This window comes from Simochromis diagramma, unplaced genomic scaffold (assembly GCF_900408965.1).
Source record: "Simochromis diagramma unplaced genomic scaffold, fSimDia1.1 OVJJ01000421.1, whole genome shotgun sequence".
Classification (NCBI taxonomy): domain Eukaryota; kingdom Metazoa; phylum Chordata; class Actinopteri; order Cichliformes; family Cichlidae; genus Simochromis; species Simochromis diagramma.
Window position 1 is genome coordinate 6,180,673 of NW_024387250.1, and position 18,144 is coordinate 6,198,816.

Sequence of the window (18,144 nt, forward strand, 5' to 3'; positions counted from 1 at the left end):
GTTTATAAATGTGAAGGCTAAGACGTCAAAAACCGCCGACGGCTGTTTAGTAAAAGGTTTGGCCTCTCACGCTGGATAATGGTAGTCATAACAGCTGCTATCATTTAACATGCTGAAGAGAAGTTAAAGGCACCAAGTGGAAGGATTTTCAGTACTTAAACAATCGGGCAATCTCCTTTGTTCATATAAATCATAGGTTTTTATGTTTTACTAATATGGTGTGTTTTTGACCATCGATTGTTTTGATTGAAGTCATCTGTTGTTGGAGTGTTGTCATCTGATTACAAACATGTGCTTTTCAACAATCAAGATGGCCCTGGAGTGAGGTAATGGAATATTTAAAACAAAGATGTAAGAGCATTAGCGAGGCTTTAGGCTGCACGGTGGCTCTGTGGTTATCCTAAAAGTCGAGAGTTTGCACCCACTGGAGTGAATGTGTGCAACCTGAGCTGGATGTGGGCTGGGGAAATGGATAGATTTTGTACAGTTTAGAGAGCGCTCTCAATGTTTGAACTTTCCTTGACCTTTCTCTGACTGTTTGATGGGTTATCTCAGCAAGACGGCAAGACTCGTATGACTTAATGAATCAAGGAAATAGCGTCACCTAAGTCTCCCGGGCTAATTTCAGCAGCGGCGTGAGCTCCCACATTGACGTTGCCTGTAATTTTGCTGCAGCCGTGACAACATTAGTGCAACTTTAGATCCTGTGCTGTCAGTGTCAGCCTCTTCTGGCTCCTCAGCTGCCTCCGCAGCCCTGTAACCACACACTGCTGTTTATGTTCTTTAGGTTAACACAGTTATCTCTCTGTGCAACCGGAGCCGTCAACCTACACGGGCACTTTGGCACATGTGTGCAGTTGCGTGTGTGCAGCTGCAGGACCTGTCTCCCTCCAGAAAGAGCTGCAGGGACTTGCCAGTATTTTCATTCCCTCTAGAGGCATTTCCGCTCACCAACAAAGCCCTGCCTGAGTGATGAAACGAAGAGGAAGCAGCTTTTGTGAAGGGAGCAGCCAAATTCTGTCTGTGTGTGGGTGCGTGTGCGTGTGCACTGCTGACCCTGGCTAACAGTTCGCTACATGCAAATTTACTCTTCAGCTTGCAGTTCAGGTTGCTCCAGGCTCTTGTTTGCTCACAAGCCTACTGTACCACAAGAACAAGCCTACTCTGTATCCCATTCAAGAAAACAAAGTTGCCTCCTGTTTGCCTCTAATTGACTGGTATAATTCCTGGCTTGTTGGATTGGTTAGTGTTTTTTCACAGGGCTTGTTAGCACTGGCCTTTACTTCCTCTGTAGCTGTTGCCAAAAAGGAAATGTATGCTGTAGCTCAGGTCACAATTCTCCAGAGTGTCTGGCTCTGGGAAGGAATTGAATCGAGCCAATAATACAAAAAAAACTTCTCATTGTAAAGTAGAAATGACATAAAAAACGAAAAGCAAATAACACTGATATAAATGATCGTTTTGGGTTCTTTCTCTGTGCGAATATCACTTTTTCTCTGCTGAGTGAATAGCCTTTGTTTAGTCTGTGATTTCTAGAAATAACTCCTCGGTTTTGATAATAACTATGGTTGGTGGGAAAACATCATTATTGCTTTCTCACTTGAGGTCATGACACAGCTACTGAGTTGTTGTTTTTTTTGGGTTTTTTTGTAATTTTCAAATGGGTGCAAAAGCAGCAAAACTGCTGGATCTGACAACCGCAGAGATTGAGATTTTCTCTGGGGTTGTGTACAGAGTCAGCGTCCTGTGGGTTGACAGCCAGGGCCCTGTGACACACGCTCATGGCCATAAACAGGGATTTAGCCCTCTGGAGAAAATAACCTTGATAATTACTGGGTGCATATGGACCTGCCCACAGAGGGAGAGGGAGGGAGGAGACGAGAACTGACTGAGAAGGAGAGAGAAGGGAGAGAGCCACATCCGCTGGTGCATTCCTGCATGCTGTGTCATACTGGTGCTGAGTTTCCCCTCGGTTTGCACGGAGATTTCCACAAGGTGGAAAGTGCAAAGAGCTACTGACGCAGCGCTTAGGGCTGTGGATGCTGACATTTAAAGTTTAACAAAGCAAAAAGCACATGCATACACTCCCCAAAGTAACAAAAAGACAACATAAAAAAATGGAGGCATGTGAGGGTGGGATACATGGAAAGAAGGGGGCATATATAGCCTGGCAACCTAACTGATGAGTTGAACTCTGCTCTCCTGGTTGCTTTCTGCTCTCATCACGTGGCCTCTGTGGTATAGCTGAACTGGGCATCATTACAGCACAGCCAGAGCCGAATGTCTGTGGCTGGCTCACTGCCCCGTCTGCCTGCCTGTCATTCAGCTGGTTAAAGAAGCCTTGTTGAACAACTGCACCGTGCCTGACTACTACAGGGCCATTCATTGCGTGCAACAGCCAAGTCCTGTCACCAGTGTTAGCTAGCAACATACCAATTTACTACTAGAAACGACTCGGGCATTTTGCTCGGTAAGCACAGTTTCCCCCGAGCAACCTCCTAACCCATTTTTTTGAAGTTTGGATTTCAGAGAGCACGCCCCTCTAACAGAACAAGCCTCTTCAGACAAACGCGGTGTTCGCGTCTCAGAGATGTTTTCCGCCGCTGTTGAATGTACGCCATTGAGCGCATAGTGGGATACACTGATCCATTCCCCAAGGAATCACACAACAACTGCAAAACACAAAAAAAACCAAACCAAAAAACGACAAAACAGATCCTTTGTGCCGCCTGTAACGCTGGATCTCTCAAACAGAAGAGCTGAAAATACACTTCATCACTCTGAGAGGGTTTTTGCTTCCCCTCACCCCACATGCGTTGGGCTAATCCTGTCACAGCTGACCTGCGTCTTGGTGAACTGTTCTCCGTCCTTTTCTCAGTCCCAGAGTGGCACACACAGAGAGGACATGCATGAGAGTCATAACTTCAACAGGCGCTCTTTCTCCCTTTCGTTACATGCTTTATTCCTGCTCTCATTCTTGACTCCTCCAGCTCTTGTCCCCCTCTTGTCCTTTTTGCCCCCTCCCCACCCTTAACCCTCACTCTGTCTGCATCCCTAACATCCTCCCGCTATGATTAGCAATAGTGTTTTTTTTCCCCAGCCAGTGTAATGTCTAGATCCTCCTGTGTCCTTGGAAAGCAGCCTAATAAGCTCAGACACACACTGATGTCTCTGTGCACCACAGGCCTATTCTCCAGCGTCAGCCAGCACACACTGAGGTAAACAAAGACTGCCACACACACGCACACAGACACACACACACACTATCCTAGTGTGCTAATAGACCAGCATACCAACCCACTGAGGACAGCGTTGACGCTAGCTTGCTAACGTTGACCTTCCGTGTGCCAATCACAACAAATCTGCTCTCCCGATTTGAATATGGGGAGGAAAACAGTGTAAATTGAAAGCAGAAATCCCCCTGGTGTGAGACAAGATGAGACTCTGAATAAATTATTCAGATGGCAGCCTCTTTCCTGTATGATTCTCGCCTTCTGCTACGTTTAATGGCATCTGTGAAGACGCCCATTCGAGATTAATCCAGATGTAAGACGTTTGTGCGCGTATGTTTGTGCGATCTTACATTTGTAAGAACGCGCGCATGTGTGTGTGTGTGTTGCCCGCTCACCCCTCTTCTCATGCGTCCCGTTGTGTCGTGTGATGGGGAAACAAAGCCTCAACAGGGGAATTTATTTCTTCTCCAGAGAGGGCTGTAAATAAACAACTAGTGAATCAATGCCTCCATTTGTTTTTTCTCTGATAATTCTGCCTGTGGCGTCAGGCGGTGTGACAGTGTTTTGCAAGCCAGCGTAGCTCTCAGCAGCCATATTTCCTCTTGGTGAGAGTGAGAAAACATGCCACACTGGCCTCATGTTTCATTACCTAGGATCAGTAAATTACCGCACGCTTTTTTCTTTCTTTTTTTAATATCATTCACTGAAGCTCGTTTAGCACCATGATGGCGCCTTTGTATGAATGGGAAAAAACACCAGCATTAGAGCTGCTCAGTCAATTAAGGACAGACAGGCATAGAAATTACTGTGTTCAGCTGAATGAAAAAAATAACCCACAGTAGGCCCTGTGGTTTCAATCAACGGTGACCTTCCCCAACAGAAGTACTTACAAATGTTTGGATATTAAATATTACGGCGCGCTTTGTAATGCACTCTTTGAATTCATGTTCATGTTATAATCAAAGTGTAAAGAACTTTGCAGGTTATTAAAAAAGAGTTTTGAATAGGTTAGTTCACTTAAATGACAGTAAAACATATTTACTCACTTACTCACTTAATGGGAGCTTTGATGACTCTCAGCATATACAGTCCAGTTCGATTCTCATCTTGATTTTTTTTTCTTTTTTATGGGGTTTAAGTAAAAAAAAAAAAAAACTAAACAGGGAAGGTAAAACAACAAAAAACCTGTTTTTTAGATATATTTCCATTTCATTCTTGACCTTAATCTGATCTTTAAACATTGCAGCTTTCACCAGACTCCAGCGCTTTACTGGGCTTTTAACAGCTTTACGTGGCAGCTAGCATAAGCATCATAATAAAAAAATAACATCTATTTTATTCTCAATGCTAGGCTAATGCAAGTACCCTTGGTGCTTTCCATAGGAATGAAGCAGGTAAGTAGCACCCAGGTCCTGCTAATCAAATGCACTTCATTATTAGATCATCAGCAAGTATGAGCACCTCTATTAAAGCACAAGATTTGGCAGTTTGCTGGTCTGGTGCATTCAGAAACATGTGCGACACACGTCCCAGCAAATTCAACCCAAAGCATTTTTAATTTTGCCAGCAGATGTTTTTAGTTTTAGTCGTCATTTAGGCTTCTAAATCAGCGGTCCCCAACCCCCGGGCCACGGACCGGTCCGTGAAAATATTGTCGGGCACAAACCGGTCCATGGCGCAAAAAAGGTTGGGGACCGCTGCTCTAAATGATTGTTTTTTTTAGTCTAGTTTTATCTGACTACATATCATAAGATTATAGTAGACTAAATCTAAAGCTGATTCAGTTGACTAAACTATAAAGTGTAAAAATTAGTTGTGTTTTTAACGGTGAGAGTTGCTCTACACAGTTTACAAAGTGTCTTAATTTCCTTGACATCAAATGTCTTTTCTCTTCTCTTCCTCCCAACTGTTGACATTTTGTCACGCTTCTATGAGAAACATGGAGCATTCATTGATGAAAACAAGATGTCTTTACATTACATCATCCTTTTTGTCTGCATGCATTAGTTTTGTTTTGTTTTATTTATCGTCTTGTGTTTGTCAGAAAAGACAGGTCGTTGACGAAAACAGTGACGGAAATTATTGGTCAGTTAAATTAACACGGCCCCAAAGGTCAGCATGTCCAATGCTCAGAGAAACTGCAAGAAAGGAAAAACAAGAGCTATATCTTAGACTCTAGAGCCCCCATTTACCGTTTTAAAGTTGCATGCGGACAAACACTGAGACTTCTGGAACAAAATCCTCTGGATAGATAAGATCAAAGTGGAGAGAATGCAGAATTTGGCGGAAACCAAATAGGTCAGGCAGCATTACAATGATCCCAAGCACAGCAGAAAACGTAAACAGAATGGCTGAAAAAGAAACGAATTAAGGTTCTGCAATGGTCGAGTCAAACCCCAGACCTAAGAGAGCTGTACATAAAGAGATGATGTCATAAAAGCAACACGTTATTGTTGCTAAATGTTGTTCTACAAGTTAGTGAATCATGTAGGTGCACTCAGTTTTTCACAAGACTATACATGCAGATGTACATTTAAAAAAGGATTTGGTGCTAGCAGCTCTGTCTATCTTGGGATCCAGGTATCTTAATATCTGGCCAACTAAGCCCAGCTCCTTTACTTTTAAACTGTTTGTTTTCCTTAAATGCACTTCTGCAATCTTCAATAACAATAATTAGTGCAGGTCCTAGAAAATATGGGGGGAGTTGCTTATATTAGCTACGGTTGGATGGCTAATGGGAAAGTGAATAATGGTGTAAACAGAGTGTTCCTGGTTCTGCAGGAATAACGTTAACCTCCCAGTGTGCGAACCTTGATTAGAAGCAATCATTCAGCTAATGCTACTATTGGTAATGCCAACACAACTGTACACAAGAGCCTCTAATGAACACTGGTTTACTGTGGTTTCTTTGTACTGAAGTACCCTTCTCTATATCCCATATCCAAGTGTGAAATTACAATATCAGATCATATTTAGTTAATTAAACCCATATGACTAATTTAATTTGACTCAAATGTGGGGAAAGTGAATAAATCATGGAGGCGTATTTAGCTTGCTAGCACTGGTGTTAACAGTAATTAAATGTGGGGCAATCTGTAGCCTGTGAAGATAGCTCAAGTCTTTTCTTTCTGCCTACTGTACAAGTACACATGTGGAAGAAATGTAAGCCAGACGGGGCTTTTTTGGGGGGAGACGTCTTGCAGAATATTAATGAAATGATGTGTGAGTTTCAAACATAGAAATAAGCGAGTCAAAGATGCAGTCTTGTAAAGTAGGCTAGTGCATTAATAGTCAGCGAGCGACTGTCCCATTAGGAGATCTGCACATCTTAGTTAGAGAAGAGCCAGAAGCAGAGAAGAAATATTCCTCCATGATTAGAGTCGGGAGAGTTCAAAGACAGCTGGTTTTTGCAGCTAGATGGGCACAAAGCACTCACAAGGAAGACAAGAAATCAACTTGTATTTGTCATTTAAGTATTTTATGCTTCATATTTGGCAGGGATTAGAGATGCATATTCTCTCCAGCTCTGTCAGTCCTTGTTATGCGCTTCCATTTTGTCAGATGCACAACGGGGTGCTTTATTGCATCTCGATAAATGTTGCCACCTAAGCCTTGTTTTCCTATCACTAAAAAGCACGTTGTGTTTTGTCACACTCCCTCATGCGCATGGCACTTTGTTTTTTGTTCATTTTAGACTCGCTCTGTGATTGATGAGGATTAAGAAACGGATTTTGCCTAACAGGAAACACAAGAACATCCTTATCCAAACTGGTAAGAATCTTGATTTATCAGCTGCGTGTTCATCTGACTGGTTAGGCTTCCGCTCGTGTGGTGATACTGCAAATAACACAATATGGCTGCCATTTGGATATTGCCCCACGTTGTATCATACCAGGTGTTTTGTCCTAGAAAAGGATGCTCTCGTGATCGTGTTATGTGGTAACTGAAGCAGAAAGAAGACTTGCTTTCAAGAACAATATGAAAACCTGAATATGTTGCGATTCGGGGCATCAAAAGAACACGCGAAGCTTTAACGTAAATCATCTGTGTGTTGTTTGATTGTCCTGCGATACCTAAATTGTTACATGCTGCATTCTGTTATCCCAACGCTTTCATATATTAGACCACATACGCGTCAGAACATCCTGAATTAATTGCCAACATGACTGGCCACCATTGTTCTGAATGAAAGCACATGTTTACGGGGATTAGTTGCGTGATAGTGGGTGATGGCATTTCCTCTTTGCATGGTAGACAGCTGGTGCTTGTCAGGTGAGGGGTGGAGGAGGAACGGGGGCAGTCAGTCAGTCAGTGAGACCAAACAAGTTGGGATGCCAAGTCTTTCTTGCTGGGTCTTTCCTCTGATGTGGTCATTTTAGATCAAGCCCATTTGAAGGATGTTTACAAGAGCACATTCCTGCATGCGTGCTATAGTGGAGCTCTACCTCTTTTTGCTCGTTTTCAAGGCATCGTTATCCATGTTGAACCAGTGCTGGAGCTTCTGTGTGTGACCATTGATTTGCCCGTATCAATCTCCAAGAGGAGTAAACTGCTCATCCCCATTTCCTCATCCTCCAATCCGATTTTTACTGTAAGGACAAAGCTGCATTTGATGCAAAAACATGCTTGAATACTCTGTTCATTTTTCCTTTGAACAGCATGGACATTATGTATTCAGATAACCCTCGGACTGCATGAATATTAAGTGTTCATTTAAACCTTAGCCGAGATGAAACACCCCATCAGTCGTCATGTGACAGTGACCACGATGATGCATGAAGTAATTGGGTTGGATGAGGATATGAGGAAACAGCGCACTAAAGGATGTCATGTTAAGGCCTCCATCGCATTTTAGGTAAAAAGAGGCCCAGTCCTTCTGGTTTTGTTTGGGAGGGTTGTGCAAAATGTCGACAGCGTTAGTTGTATACATGTGAAACGGCATCAAAGCGCTTGAAGGTGAATAATTTTTGGTGGCATCTGCACATTCTGCAATATGCTAATAAGCAAAGCTGCAAAAGCCAGATTGCCAGGAGAGAGAAGGGGCGACGGGGAGAGGAGGGGAAAAAAGAAAGAAGGGGAGAGCAGAGTGGAAAAGAGAGAAACAGACGGAGGCTGGTGTAAATTATGGATGCAACGTGCGATTTCCAAGAGGAAAAGAAAGGCAGAGAGAAACCTCAAGTCATGCATATCAGATTACGCATTTACCACATTTTCTTATCATGGTCCGTGAGCAAACTTGTGTGCAATCTGGCCTCTTTGTGCGTACGTGCACGCGCGTTTGTTTGAGACAGGAAGTATAAGAGTGAGTGAGAGAGCACTTACATATTCATCCATGTCAAGTTGCGTGGAGTTGTCTTGTGCTGTGAGGCATTCTTAAAAACTTGCTATGATGTGCACGTCTAAAGCCGGGTTGACTTACATTGCTATTGTGTAGCTTTGCTTCGTGTGTCCATGGCGACACGGCTCCTTTTGGTACGCACGTGCCATCTCGTTAGTTTTGAGCGTGCATATTTACACAGTGGCAAATCTGCCCCACTGGGCATTTACATGACATTGTTTAACTGTGCCGAAAAGCTGAGCTGGCTGCTTTAATGCCCTCTTTAGCAGTTCTAAGTAAAGTTAAGTAAAAGTATGTTTACCCTGCCCCCCCCCCCCCCGAACTACCACCACATCGCACCCTTATGTGCCAGCGCCTGTGTGTATGTGAATAATGAATCCATTCTTAAGTCGTGTCCGTGTCTGGGGTCTGCGCAGTGGTGTGGTTTCCCCCACAGAGGAGTTGGGAGGGGCTGGGTGGTAGGGGGTGTCTGGAAATAGCTCTGCCTGAGCTGGGAGCACCTTAGGTGGGCCTCTGTGCCAGCCTCACCTTCCTTTAACATGCATGCACGACAAAAGTACAATTCTACTCGCAAACCTGGACTATATTACTCCCCTGTTTTTCAGTTAGACTTGAAAGGGACGCATGTCTGCATTCACATTCACTGAGCAGGAAAGAAAAGAGCTGCGATTTCTAAGAACTGAGCAGGAGACACGTTGCAGTTAAAGCGCAAAGTGTCTTAGTTAGAAAACAGAAACTACAAAGCCCGCTCTGGATCTTGCCTGCATGTAAATGTGTGTTAATGTGCAAAGTAGGTCATTTATTTGGAGCAGGGACAGCCGTGGTGTGCCTCTCTTGAGCGATGTCAGAGCGGGGAATAAGTTCATAAGCAGACACATTGCTGGATTTGGTGAATTGTACAGGGGATTTACATATACCGATATTTTGTTTATACGTCGAGCCAAATCCCTGGGTGGGTGTTGAAGGTGAAAATGGCTGTGGTCAATCCAGAGACAGCATCAGTAACCACAAGCAGAGATAGCAGCCTAAAAATCAGACTAAATCAGATTACCAAACAAACAGCTAAGAGGATTAATTCTGATCTCTCGCTCTCTCTCTTTTTCCATCAGACGGACACATTAAATCTGCAATCTATAAAATCCCTTCAAATGATTTTCTATTTTACTTTGTGGCCCTCATTTTCTGGTCACATGTTTGGAGCGAAGCTCTTTCTGCTCCCAGTGAACTCTGCCCTTTTGTTCTGCCTTGGGGCCTCTAGAAATGACTTTAGTAAACAGGGTATCAAAACCAGTCTTTAAAAATATCTTCACAGGGTACAAGAGCAGTCTGACCTCTGATCAGGTGATATACTGGCAAGCCCATACTGTTATAATAATGCGTTTTACCCAGCACGCTCGCTGTTAGGAGTAAAGCTGTGTTGAGAGATGCCTGTGGCCCTGTGGCTGTCAGTTAAACAAGCACAGTAACGTTCGCCGGAACAGGCGCAATTAATAGGAACCATAATATATAGAAGGGAATAATTACACCTTGTCGCTGGCTTTCACAGATCAAATATGTTCCTGCATTTCTTCAAATTAATCTCAGGAATGATTGTTGGCTTACAGGGAATCAGTGGCAGCACAGTATGTGTTCTCAGGGAGAAAATACTGTAGATTAATTTGGTTAATATTTCATAAAGCTTAGGAAGGCAAAGGGCATTTGAGGCTTTTCAGATTATTTATTCTCAGCCAATACTACACGCTACGGTTGAGCTGCTGTGCCACTGTGCTGCAACTGCCTTGCACAATGCCAAAGAAAGGCACTTGCCTTTAAAAGTGTTTGCCTGTGATAGCATTGTTTGTGAAATGGGAGCCGTTCACATGTGCAGCTGCGTTTCCTTTACGCCGTGATCTGATTCAAAGGCCCTCGTTCACGTACGGCTCTGTATCGCTCTCCTGAGTGCTGATAACTGCTAAAAGATTCGTATTAATATCCTCTCTGGTGCTCTTTTATATTAGCTGATTCATTCCCTGCCCGGCTACTTCAGCTAAACACAGGGATACAACATAGCAACGTCGCTCTTGACAGCTTGACAAACTGACATTCCCACTCTCAGTGACTCCCGCTTCTGCCCTCTTGGTCTCTGTGATACAACTGTATACTGTAACCAACAAGACTGTAATCAGTGCAGACCTAATCTAATCATCGCTCCCGACAAGCAGCACTGGCTGCCGGGCTTCCACGAAACACATCTCGCATCAACAGGCTGCTTGGACGGCATCGTGTAGCTCGAGCAACCGCCGGATGAAATGTCAGGAGAAGCAGGATTATTCCCGAAAATGTCACTGACAGCATAATAGCTTAGCAGAAGAGTGTCTCATGCTATGTTTGTATCTCATGTCAGCAGGTGTGATGTGTAACTCGGTGTGTGTCATAAAAGCTACTGTACACAAACGTAAACAGAAAGCGGGATCTGTTGAGTGAAACTGGTGCGCGATCGGTGTGCGCGCAAACCGTGGTGTTAGACGTTAAAGTGTGTGTTTTTAGATCTGCACAAACAAATGCACATCTTTAAAACCTCCTCATTATTGGCAGCGGGAAAGCTGCCCGGGCACCGGGACAACTCCTGTGTGCATCTGTGTGCGTGTCTGTCTGCAGCTTGTGTGTTCGTGGTATGTGCCTAATTCGGCGGCTCATTCCAAGATTTGGTTAACCGAGTTGGCTCGCCCTATCGCATTGCCACAGAGTGTGCAGTTGCTTCAGCCTCTGTTTCATTTAGTGGCACCCACGCTCTTATCCTCTTGCCATGAAAGCACGCAGACACACATGCTTTTGCACCAGAACAGAAATGCACACACGCGCACGCACAGCTGAATGAGAGAAAGACAGAGTAAGAGGGACAGAAAGAGAGAGTGAGAAAGAGGAGAAAAAAAATAAGAAAGTACCAATTAAGCTCCTCAGACAGTTCTGCCAACAGGCATCAGGAGGTTGGAGGCGGTGAGTGTTTGCGTGTTTGTGTGTGTGTGTTGGATAAGGGGGTAGAGGGTGTTTGACTAGAGCTGAGGTCTCTAACTTTTGCGTTGTCAGTTTTGTACTTGTGCAAGTTTTGAAACAACTCATTACCGTGAGGTGTCAATAACCTGCTGAGGAGGCTGGCAATTATCAAGAGCTTGTCACTTTTTATAGTTGTTTGTTGACAATTTCCTATTATATGCTGTATTGTTGCTCCGTGTACTCATTTATATATAGACTTTTTATCACACCGCTGTAGATTTTGAAATATTTGCAAAATATAAATGAAAAAAACATTCAGATTCTTGTACTGTAGTTGTGGGGAGAGGTTTACATGCAATCATCATGATTTTTATGATTTCTTCTTTTTCCAGTGTGGGGTGATTATAAAACAAAGAAACAAGAATCAGGTGGTATTGGTTTGAGTTCATTTTGTATTTTCTCTAATCTGCACAGGGTCAAAAGTATATATAAACCCTCACTAATATTTGGTTAAATGTCCCTTAGCAAGTTTCACCTCGACCAGGCATTTTTGGCAGGCATAATAAAGCTTCTGGAGTAATTCTGGCTGAATATTTGACCACTCTTCTTGGCAGAATTGGCAGAGTTCATTTAAATTGGTTGGTTTCCTGGTACAGACCTGACTTGTAAGCATAGTCTGCATATTTTCAGGAGGGTTGAGGTCGGGGGAAGGCCATTCCAGAAGCTTAATGTTAGCCTGCTTTACCCATTCCCAAACCAGTTCTGATGTGTGTTTGGAATCATTGTCCCAACCGTTTCCAAGTTTCAGCCCTCTAGCTGTCGATTTGAGATGAAGTTGAAGAATTCTTCTTCATTATTCCTTCCACTGTGCAGTGTACCAGTACCACTGGCACCAAAACAGCCCCAGAGCATAATGCTATAACCACTTGATGCTTGATCCCTCACCTTTACTCCTCCAAACATACCTCTTGTCATTGTGGTAAAATAGCTCATTCTTTGACTTATAAAACTTGGTATTTGGCTTGTTCATCTGGGAAGCTGCAAATTTAAACCAAGATTGAAGGTGTTGATTTTTTGGGCAGGGGATTCTTTCTAAAACTCACTTTATTGTGGACAGTGACAATGGTGTTACAGCAGTTTCCAGTTTAAGGCCAGGCTTGAGCCTTGGTGTTTTCTGGGTTGTTCCTGAACATCCTAACCCATTTACTCACATCTGACAGTGACAGTTCAGGTCTTCTTCCAGACCTTCCAGTCTGCTTCCAGTCTGCTGTTGTAGAACTGTTTGAAGTCATGATCTTGGAATCTGCGGGTGTTTAGAAATGTCTCCAAGAGACCTCACTCACTTGTGTAAATCTACAATTCTACTTCATTGACTTCCTTGACTTTTCTCATTGTTCTTAATATCGTTCAGTCCACTAAGTGCTGTCAAACAAATCCTTTTTATGCAGGCAAAGAGAAAGTTGTAGTTGCAGTCAGTCCTGATCACTAATGAGAAGTTAATAGGCCTTGGCCTCGTCAAGTTAACAGATACTTTAGAACCTTCAGCACCACTTATTTAAAAAAAAATTGTGAATGAATGTATGTATTTGAGGCTGTATGTGTACTTTTGTTCTTGCATCACAACTGTTGGTGTGTACACAATAGTTTCATAGCTCAGTTTTATGCTCTACATTTTATGCTGTTTAATCAATATAGCAATCTTGTTATTCTGTAGCTCCAAGAAGCAGCTTTACATTACAAATGCTGACATACAACAAGCTACAAGAAGTCAGAAAGATGCTTTGAGTTATTAACTGATTTTCAAAGTTATTTTCAACTTTTTATTCTCTGTTTAACCGGGGAAAAGTATTTATTTTGCTTTGAGACTTTTCTGTCAGCAACCAGTAGCTAAGCCCTAATCCAAACAATCTTACTGTACTGCCAAATGAAGCCTCTTCCTCTGTTCATGCTGTGAAACAAAAGGCTACTTTGGCCAAATCAGGACTGACATCATTGGCAACAGCTGCAGGCTGCATGTGCGATGTGTGCATGCATGTGCGTGCGCGCCTCTGTGTGTTGACGTCTTTGTGCGCGCGTGTTTGCGTCTGTCAAGATGAGGTGACCTGATTGCTCAGCTGAGCAGCGAGGGAAGACCCAGCCTTGTGTTGTCAGAGCACCAATAAAAACCACAAGAGATGAACCACAATGCTCCCCGGTCGGCCGCCCCTCCCTCTCGCGGTCCCTCTGAGTTTTCTGTGTCTGCCGTGCCCACCCCCTGCACACCCCTGCCACACATACACACACTTAGACACACAGTGGTACTCCTGACCATGCCAAAGCAGATTTAGAGATGAAAAATGATCCACCGCTGGCCGTGCACTGCGCTATCAGCTCCCAGCTATGGAGTGGTCAAGCCAAATCCTGTCCTATCCTTATAGCTGTGAAGATAGAGCTAGTTAAAACTGGACCTCTCCTCTCTCTAGTCTCAGGCAGGTTGACTCTGCATAGTACAGTAGTATAGTTATGTACATGGACGACCTTCTTCCACACCAAACCTTGTACAGCTTAGATGTGGGAGTTTTTTGTTTGTTTCTTTTTACTTCAGCAGCTGCAGGGACTGACAGTCTCTAAAACCTGCAATGAAACACGTCTCACTTTGCCTCAAGGTGCCATTAACCCATTTAAATGAATTGAATTTGTTTATTATTCAGTGGAGAGTTTAGCTTTTACATGATGGCTCAGATGCTGTTTGAAGAGACCTTTTCCCTTCAAAGAATACACTTTGAAGGGTCCTGCAGAATTTCAGGATGAAGAGATTTCAGATTAAAGATGCTAGCCAGTACCAGCTTGAGTTGTTAGTGTCAGTAAAGGTGTGTGGTCTCATCATTCATGGCTCCCAGCGTGAACACACATAGTGCCTTCTCAACACACACACACATGCACAAACAGAAATGGCCCCCCGACTCTCTGGGGTCTCACCTCTGTAGCTCTGTGGCGAATTGTGTGTTTGTGTCTGAGGCTTAATAACTTCACTGGGGCCGTCCCACCCCTGCTGCTCTGCCTTATTATTCCCTGTACCTGCTCTGCTTTGTCCAGAGGAAGGAAAAGAGATAGGATGGATATCAAGCAGCACCTTTGGGGAATGGAAGAAGGGGTGAAGGTGGGTGTGTGTGTGTGTGTGTGTGTGTGTCTGAGGGCTAAAAACGAGAGCTGCAAGGCGGGAACGGTAAGGACGAGGAAGGCTGGGGGGTGGTATTGTGGATAAAGAAAGCGGAGAATGGAGCAGAAGGTGGGGGCCTGCAGCAGTATTGACGTGGTTCAGGTAAGTGAAGGATTAGTGGATCTGCAGAAAGCCCAGGAGCTGCTGCTCCCTCATCCAGCCAGCGGTGAAGTGGCTCCTCTTAATGAACTATTAAGAGGAAAAGGATTCTCTTACATGCATGCACGCACATGGACATGCCATTCATCCTGCAGAAAGGGTCTCCATTCATGACGAATATAGAATACCAGCTTTTCGAAGCTTTTGGGACATTTTTTAGATTATCTGTCCTTCAGCCATCCGTGCTAATAACAAAAACAGCCATGAAGTGAGTCTCCAAGTAATGTGTGTGCAGTCAAAGCCTGATATAAGCCTGTTCTCCTGTGCCACAGAGGACTGTGTCTAAAATTTGTTAACCCTTTAAAGCCTGAACTATGAAGTACTTGGTAGAAAATACTGATTTAAAAATATAGTGTTTATTGAACCTTTTAACAAATTAAAAAGAATATTAATTTCTTTTTACTCCAACACGTATACACCAGTCTGCTGCTTTAACTACTCATTTGTGCAGTAAATGTGCATTTATGACTCAAATGCCTCCATTATAACTATAACAATTTAGCCTTTGAATGAATGGGCTTGAGGATTAGTGCTGCCAAAAGTGAAGGGACATTACAACATATTATTGCATTGTTTTTATTTGTTTTATGACGACAACAAGAAGAAAAACTACGAGACAATATGTTAAGATGTCACTGACACAGAAACTTTTCACTGGATCCATGTTTGATGTTATCTGATGCCACTGAAGTTAACTTTTAAATTATCATTGAGTTCAGGAAAAAGAACGTTTGGCGTTCGACCTTTAATGCTGACGCTTCTTGCAACATATGGCGAGGTCAAAGAGATGAACATAACTACAAAAGCATGCAAGGAATCGACTTAATGGACTCAGAGCTCAAATCATGACACTGTTAGTTTGCTCCCGTGACTCCCGATATTTCCTGCAGCTTTTCTTTCTGACTGTCCTTTAACTGACTTGACGGATGGAGAAGCAAGAGCGTGAACCTACCATGTTCTTTAACTCTCCAGACACACTTTCACACTTTGCCTGTCCTGCAGATACAGCAGACACTGTCACGGTTGTTTTAAGGCGAGCTCTGCTTGTGTGTCCAAGGATAACAGCACACAGGGCTCACTTGAGTGTGGGTTCTGTGCTTCAGTGAAAATTCCCTTAATGTGGATGTGGTAATGTTTGTGTCCCATGTGTGCTTTAGTGCATGTCTGAACAGGTGTTTCTGATTGTGTAGTGTGTGTGTGTGTGTGTGTGTGTCACATGTCAGTCGGGGTCAGGTGTCTGTCTAGTTTCACTTTACAGAGGAAACCCAGCAGCTCAGATTTCAGCGGGGGTCATCTGTTCTGCTCTGTGTGTCTGAGAGGTTAAAGTTGACTCTGCTGAGGGTTACAGAGGGCTAGGCTACGTTTCCTGAGACGCACACATATATAACACGCGAAAGACACATTATAGGTAGAAAAGGGTTTATTTATGTTTTTTATATTGTTGGTACAGTGAAAATGAAGCGTTTGTACATTTGTACAGAAATACCTTTACATCTAAACATGCGAAAACTGCAAATGTTTGTTATTATTAGTATTATTATTATTTTGGGGGTTGGTTAATCAATGAATTGTTTTAGCTGTAAGTAATCTGTTTAATTGTGCATTTTTAATTCATTACTGCAAACATTTTAGTAACTTTATTCTTGTTTTCCATTAAAGATGTCAGCAAAGTAAACTTGTAATTATTGTGTTCTTACTATATACTATATATATGGCATACAGTATTATTATTCGACTTAACCCTAACCCTTGTTTTAGCATTCTCACAAACGACAACACTTGCGGTAAATTTTAGCCCATAGACACTCTCTAAGTGGCTGTAATAGTTACAGGAAAATCTTGACAGTGACATGTTGGTGTGTCGGGAAAACAAAAGGACAGTGACACTAAAGTTACATAAGGCACAGAGTCTGTCTTTCTCTGTCAGTCTTTCTCACTCCCACTTGTTTTTTTTCCATTCGACCCCCACCTTTTTTTCTGTCCCTCTGTCCCTCTCCTATACAGGAACTAGCCAATTTCCTGAGCCTGTTTTTCCATTTTGCTTCCCTGTGCATGTATCTTTTACATGCATATGTTTCTGCGTTCCTCTGTGTGTGCCTGTTCGTCATCCCCCGTCTCTGACTGGCTCTCAGCTAACAGCTTAAAATGTCACAACTGTTTAATTTCACGAGAGCAAGCTTTTTGGAAAGTGACCTCATGCGCACGGTGCAGTTTGAGTCAGATCGCGACTTTTTCAGCTTGATGCTCTAACATCAAAAAACGTGTCTTTAGACGTTGTGTAAACACGTTATTGATAGGCAGCAGTGCCGGTACATCTCAAGGTTTAAAGAAGGAATTCTCAAACTGTGGGAGACTCACGAAAAAGGAACTTATCCCAATTTATTTTTCCATGGATCGTCATTCTGTTTTTTTGTCCCAGGACAAGGTGGAAAAGATATGTAGTCATGGTTTCTTTGTATTTACCTACACGTGGCTAAAACCTGATTTATGCTTCTGCAGGGAATTTACAGATCAATTTATGAAATAACTGGAAACCCCTCACTGCAACCTTATGTACCATCCAGTTGTTGCGGACTGCGTTGACCCGACGTGTAGTTAAATTTTTCATGGAAGTTTGGCGTACAGTTAAAAGGGGTTTCCGGTTACATCATGAGTTACAGTGTAGGTTTCCCACTGAAGTATAATTCAGGCATAAAGCAAGAAAGAAACACAGCAAAGAAAAAACTAAGACAGGGTAAAACAAATGCCAGCAAGGTCTGTTTTGCATTGAGATCTGGTGACTCTGGAAGCAATTTGAATACAGTGAACTCACTGTCATGTTCAAGAAACAGTTTAAGATGACTTGAGCTTAGTGACATGGTGCGTTATCCTAAGGGAAGTAGCCATCAGAAGATGGTACACTGTGATCAAGGGTCAGCAACATGGTGTTTAAACGATGCTCAGCTGGTACTAAGAGGCCTGAAGTGTACCAAGAAAATACACCCTGACATCATTACTTGATACAAGGCAGAAATTGTGTGAATTGTAGCCTCGGTTTCCTTTTCTTAACAGACAGGAGTGGTCTTCTGGTCCTGAAATGCTCTTCTGCATAGCTTGGCTGTTAAAGGTCATTTGAGTTACCGTTACCTTCTTATCAGACCAATTAGTATGCAGTTGAGCAGATATACCTAATGAAGTGGCCGGTGAGTTTATAAGCAAAGACGATTCAACCTTTTGTGAAAGATTATTTTGCGTGTCAGACA

The 18,144-nt window shown here is 43.1% G+C and overlaps 1 protein-coding gene across 7 annotated transcripts in view; it reads left to right on the forward strand.

The window, feature by feature from the left end:
- zmiz1a (zinc finger, MIZ-type containing 1a) overlaps positions 1 to 18,144 on the forward strand; it is a 107,212-nt gene that overhangs the window by 36,306 nt on the left and 52,762 nt on the right. For 4 of the 7 annotated variants that reach the window (XM_040001020.1, XM_040001015.1, XM_040001022.1 and 1 more), the window contains exon 3: positions 6,928 to 7,004. The exons of 2 other annotated variants lie outside the window; for them this stretch is intronic. The gene's annotated coding sequence lies outside the window, so the exon portion shown is untranslated. Of the gene's footprint in view, positions 1 to 4,891; positions 7,005 to 18,144 lie in introns of those variants that run through there. One more of the 7 variants, XM_040001017.1, reaches the window with a different exon arrangement.